Source organism: Microcaecilia unicolor, chromosome 10, assembly GCF_901765095.1.
Source record: "Microcaecilia unicolor chromosome 10, aMicUni1.1, whole genome shotgun sequence".
NCBI classification, from domain to species: Eukaryota; Metazoa; Chordata; class Amphibia; order Gymnophiona; family Siphonopidae; genus Microcaecilia; species Microcaecilia unicolor.
Genome location: NC_044040.1, coordinates 211,448,243 through 211,454,242, shown reverse-complemented (window position 1 = coordinate 211,454,242; position 6,000 = coordinate 211,448,243).

Here is a 6,000-nt window from a genome sequence, read left to right as displayed (position 1 = left end):
TCGGGAGATGGTGCTTGGAAAACGCTTTATTAGTTGCTTGCACGAGGACCCGACACGGTCCGTGTTTCGGCGTAATGAAACGCCTGCTTCAGAGGTCATGAATAGTGTTCGCAGAGTACACTGACTGGATAAGGTTGCCAATGAGCATGCAGTTGGTGAAGTTAAAAACAAAGTATCCAACGAGCATGCACTCGAAGGAAGTAGCAAAACCTTTTGAGTGCATGCTCATTGGATACTTTGTTTCCACACAAAAGGCCGATGCATAAAGCAAACCGTGGGCTTAGTTGCAGGGTTCCCGCAGACCGAACGTGGGTTCTATGCACCAGCAAATCCCTCCTTTCAGTACCCTTCTCCACTACCGCCAACTCCAGGCTCCGCCCTTTCTGCCTTGCCTCACCCCATGCTTGGAACAAACTCCCTGAGCCCATACGCCAGGCCCCCTCCCTGCCTATCTTCAAATCATTGCTCAAAGCCCACCTCTTCAATGTCGCCTTCGGCACCTAACCACTACACCTCTACTCAGGAAATCTAGACTGCCCAACTTGACATTTCATCCTTTAGATTGTAAGCTCCTTTGAGCAGGGACCGTCCTTCTTTGTTATTTGTACAGCGCTGCGTAACCCTAGTAGCGCTCTAGAAATGTTAGGTAGTAGTAGTAGTAGTAGTGTTAGTTCACAGAGGAAGACGCAGGTTGTATTAAAATGTATACTAATGAGCTAAGTCAGGTATTTTGTGCAATGGAGAGTCACACTGCCCACTTTTGACGGCGCACAATGCGAGAAATTTTCCATGAGGGTCCGAGGTGGCATAGAAAGTTTTGAGGAGAAGATCGCTTGTCAATCTTTCACATTTAAATGCTGGTTTTGTCTTATTATACAAGCGGAAGGAAGCTCATTCAGTTTTTAAGGCAGATGGTAAGTAACACACATGTGCATCTGTCCGAACAAAATTGAAAGTGAAAGCACATACCTGTGCTTGTTCTTCTGCACCTAAACAACAACAACGACCTAGACCACTTCTCCCACCTATTTCCCTATGCTTATCCCCTGTTCCATCCCCTTTCCACCTCCTCTACCCCTCCTCAAATGCTCACCTACCCTTGCTCATACCCAGTGCAATGTTTCTACCAAAAAAGGTGCCGGTACTCAAATGCCAGGCCACCCTCCAGGGGTGAGGTGATCACTAAGGGATCCACCCACAATAGCCAGGCCCCCTGCAACCAGTCACAGAATCTATGACAAGGCAGAATTGGCGTGTTCAGCCTGAGTTCTTTCATTAAAACTTGGGGTCCATGGGCAAATGCGAGGCCACCCTTCAGGGATGGCGTGATCACTGAGGGACCCAGCCGCAATAGCCAGGCCCCCTGCAACCAATCACCGAATCTATGACCAGGCAGAATTGTTGTGTAGAGCCTGAACTCTTTCATTAAAACTTGGGGTCCATGGGTCGATTTTTGCAGACAATGGAAAAGGTGCCGGTACTCAAATGCGAGGCCACCCTTCAGGGATGGCGTGATCATTGAGGGACCCAGCCCGCAATAGCCAGGCCCCCTGCAACCAGTCACCGAACCTATGACCAGGCAGAATTGTTGTGTAGAGCCTGAACTCTTTCATTAAAACTTGGGGTCCATGGGTCGATTTTAGCAGACAATGGAAAAGGTGCCGGTACTCAAATGCCAGGCCACCCTACAGGGGTGGGTGATCATTGAGGGACCCACCCCACAATAGCCAGGCCCCCTGCAACCAGTCACAGAATCTATGACAAGGCAGAATTGGTGTGTAGAGCCTGAGCTCTTTCATTAAAACTTGTGGTCCATGGGTCAATTTTAGCAGACACTGGAAAAGGTGCCGGTACTCGGTACCCCCGAGTACCCCCTCAAAAAAAGCCCTGCTCATACCTCTCCTACTCCCCTTGACTCTTGCCATCTCTACCTACTTATTTCTTTTATTATTCTGATGTACTTAACTTATTTTTTTTTCTTCATCAATACTCTGTAATCTCTGTTACTATGTAAGTCGCATCGAACCTGCTCTGAGTGGGAAAGCGCGGGTACAAATGTAATAATAAATAATAAATATGAGCGTCTCACAAATTTCAAGTGCAAACAATTTATGCAAGACTCATATTTAGGTGCAGAAATGCAAGCACCACTTGCGTGCTGACACGTTCGTTTTGATTTGGACATGCGCACAAGATGCTGAGCATCCTGCAAAACCTTGTGTGCATGCGTCTGGCGTGCTCTCCCCACATTTGCTGCAGGTTTCGGCGCATAAAATTTGCATGCAGTTAGCTCCTTGCGTGCTGCGGTATTACTCTCGCAGTAGAAGTCAGACATCCTTGCACGGCTTTACTGCAAGTCATTCTGCATTGGCCCCTAAGTGCAATTGGCTATCAGCCATCTGCCAGATCCCTATGTAAAGTGAGTTACAATAATCTGAGCATACAAGAACCAAAGTCATTGCCACTAAGGTCCAGTATTTTTAGATATGTACACAGCTGCCTTATCATCTTAAGACAGCCAAATGTTTGTCAGGTTTTTTTTTTCTAATTAATCTGATTAAATTATTTCTTAATTTATGTGTTCTAATTACTAGTAAGATTATGAATATAATTAATGATAATGAATTGGGTCTATTAGTCTTCTACTAGCTGTGATAATGTCTTAGGCTGACACATCCTTTCTGTCTGCTATGATCCTCAAGTTATACTCTAGATTTCTATTTCCAAAAAACATCTGAAATAAGGTCAAGGAGTTTAACTTTCTTCACTCAATGTGTATTTAAACTCTGGAATTCGCTGCCGGAAAAGGTGGTTAAGGTGGTTTAACGTAGCGGACTTCCAAAAAAGGGTTGGACGGCTTCCTGGAGGAAAAAGCCATAGAATGTTATTGAATGGACGAGGAATAATCAGTATTTCTGGGATGGGCGGGACAAATTGCTTGTTCTTTTGGCCGCTGTCGAGTGACGGGGGGTGCTGGGGCTCGATTGGACCCTTGTCTGTCCCCGCATTGGCGATGCTTATGTACTAGGAGATGTATTCAAATAGACAACACTCATACCTTAGACAAATCATTTAAGCTTCACTATTTTCAGCAGATTTTGTGAGAGGGGAGAGCTGAGTGGACCAAGAATGGAGCATCATGGCAAATAAAAATGGTCTTTTGGACAAGGGGCACTTGTAAGTAGCTCTCTAGCGAGATGAATCCTGATCATTTAGCACAGTTGGTGAGGTCATCCCAGCCTCTGTTTCAGTAGATCTGGAACCTCACGGCAGTAGGAGGAAACTGCAGGGTCTTCCCTATAACTTTTAGTATCCACAATCCTAGTTAGCTTTGGTTCCCCATCACTCCTATATCTCCAGGTACTTTGTGTGCTGGGAAGAGGGAGAGTCATCTCTCATGTTATAATAAGAAAGTACTCGCATGCCACTGATGGGCACACAGTTCCAGGCTGACTGGCATGAGTCGATCTGAGTTTCATGCCCCGTGTGGCAGGTAAGACTCGTAGGACTTTACGTTCCACCTGCAGAAATCTAAATCCCACGCCGACCCCCTAATGACTATCACATTAATGTGGAGGAATGCTGTGAGATTCATTTAATTTTACCACCCCACTGTGTCCAGCCATGCATGGCCATTTTGCAAATGGGAAGAACGTATTGCAGCTAACCATCGCTGCTCGTTTCAGGAGAGATGGCTTTTCACTGTTCTACGCATCCGGGAATCCCAGAAGCTGCAGGAGTTCTTCCATCCCAGCGTGTGTGAGGGATATTTCTGCCTTCTTGGGTTGTCTGTATTCTGCTGCTTCTATTCAGTAATCTTCAGTGGTTTGAACACATGATTAATGCCTTTGCGATGAGGTGACACTTCCATTGCACACATTCATCCATCATCTTCTGTACATTTCATGTGGGCTTCAAGATCTGAATGAACTGTCATAGTTAGGAGGACCTTGGGACCCAGAAATTCCAAGAGGCTGCTGTCCAAGGTACTATTTGCTCACTGCCCTTACCATAACATGATAAAATACAGCGTGTGTACATCACATTTTTTCGTGACTGTAGCTAGAAAGTGATCTTATTATTTAAAATACAGAGTTGATATTGTAAGCAAATAAATATGTAGCACCACTTAACAATGGCAATGTTCTGTTTTCACTTTGTTCTTTATGAATCATCCGATTTTGTTATTCTCATGAAAGGGTGGAGGGAGGGAGTCCCTGGCACTACGGAATGTTGACACCTAGTGGTTGTACGCAGGATGCATGCCACACTGAGGGGTCTTTTACTAAGGTGCACTGAAAAATGGGCCTGCGCTGGTGTAGACGCGTGTAATGGACGCATGCAGGTCCATTTTTCAGCGCACCTGCAAAAAAGGCATTTTGTTTGGCCAAAAATTTATTTACTTATTTGTTACATTTGTATCCCACATTTTGCCACCTATTTGCAGGCTCAATGTGGCTTACATAGTACCGGAGAGGCGTTTGCAGACTCTGGTTTAAACAAATATAAAGTGATGTTGTGGTAAGATAAAGTTCATGTGGCACAGCCACATTAGGGAATCGGAGAATGGAAGAGTTGTGTTATGTCCATTACGTCCTTTAGTTTGGTTATGTTGCAGAGATCAGGCATTTATGTTGGATCGGTAGGGTATGCCTTTTTAAACAGGTTAGTTTTTAGTTTTTTCCGGAAGTTTAGGTGGTCGTATGTAGTTTTCAAGGCTTTTGGTAATGCGTTGTGGATGGATGTGCGGCAAGATAAAAATTGGTGCGCATCCATTTTGGGCCTGAGAACTTACTGCCACCCGTTGACTTAGCGGTAAGGTCTCATTCGTTAACCGGGTGGTAATCGTCATCGCGCGTACACTGCAGATTACTACCTGGTTAGCGCCGCACACCGGAAATTTTCCAATGTGGGTAAAAACATGAAATTACCGCCCAGATCACGTGGTAGGTGGGTAGCAGCTCCAAATTGGTGCACATTGGTCGCACGTAGGCACCTACGCGGCTGAGTAAAAGGGCCCCTGAGTTCCACCAGGTGTTGCGGTCTGCGACCTCTGCCTGGAATTCTTGTTGTCAGGGATGAGTTTACACAAGAATGTTAAGGGGAGTAGCATTAGAATTTTGGAATATGATTATTCATGTTTCTATACTGAGTGCAACGCAAGTTACAAATGCAAGTACAGTTGGTAAAAGTCCTAGGGGGCTTACAGTCAAACAGGCTGATGTAATGAAGTGATTGGTGCCACTTATGAAGCCCCACTTTTCGTAGCATGCCTAGGTGACTGTCTCTTCATGTTCAAGTGTACAGCGCTGCATATGTCTAGTAGCACTATAGAAATGATAAGTAGTAGTAGTGATGATTGAAACACCCAGATCAGGATGTTCACAATCCTATTACTATTTAACTCTTCCTTTAAAATATATGCAAGAATTCTGACAAATATAGTGGGCGTATTGATTTCACAAACCTACAAGTTGTAAACAAGAGTCACTCAGGGATTTATATGTATAAATGCCAGCAACTACACACAAAAGCACCGATATAACAACATACATATGAATTTGCTGGATTCCACAAAATTGCGCATCCAAGAGGAACTGATTAAGGAGTAAAGTTAAAATAGCTCTTCTTATTACACATTTTTGAGTTGGTATTAGGCACAACAGAGTTAAGAACAGTTGGTCCCTGTATCACAGGTGGAGACCCCAGCTCCAAACGAACAAGTGACTGAAACATAGACCCAGCGGTGTAACCAATGGGTGAAGTGGATGGGCACTATGCATCCCCCTCCCCCACCAATCTTAAAAAATAAAATTTTGTCTGATAGGAATCCCCAAGCCTCATCTGCTGAACCCCCAGACTGTCAGAATACAGTGGCAGTCATAACCATGGTACTAGCTGCCACCTCTGGCACCCTGCTCATGCTCACTTCTCCCGCATGAGAATGCACAGGGTGCCGGCATCAGCAGGTGGGGAAGAGACCAGTTGATTGCTACTGGG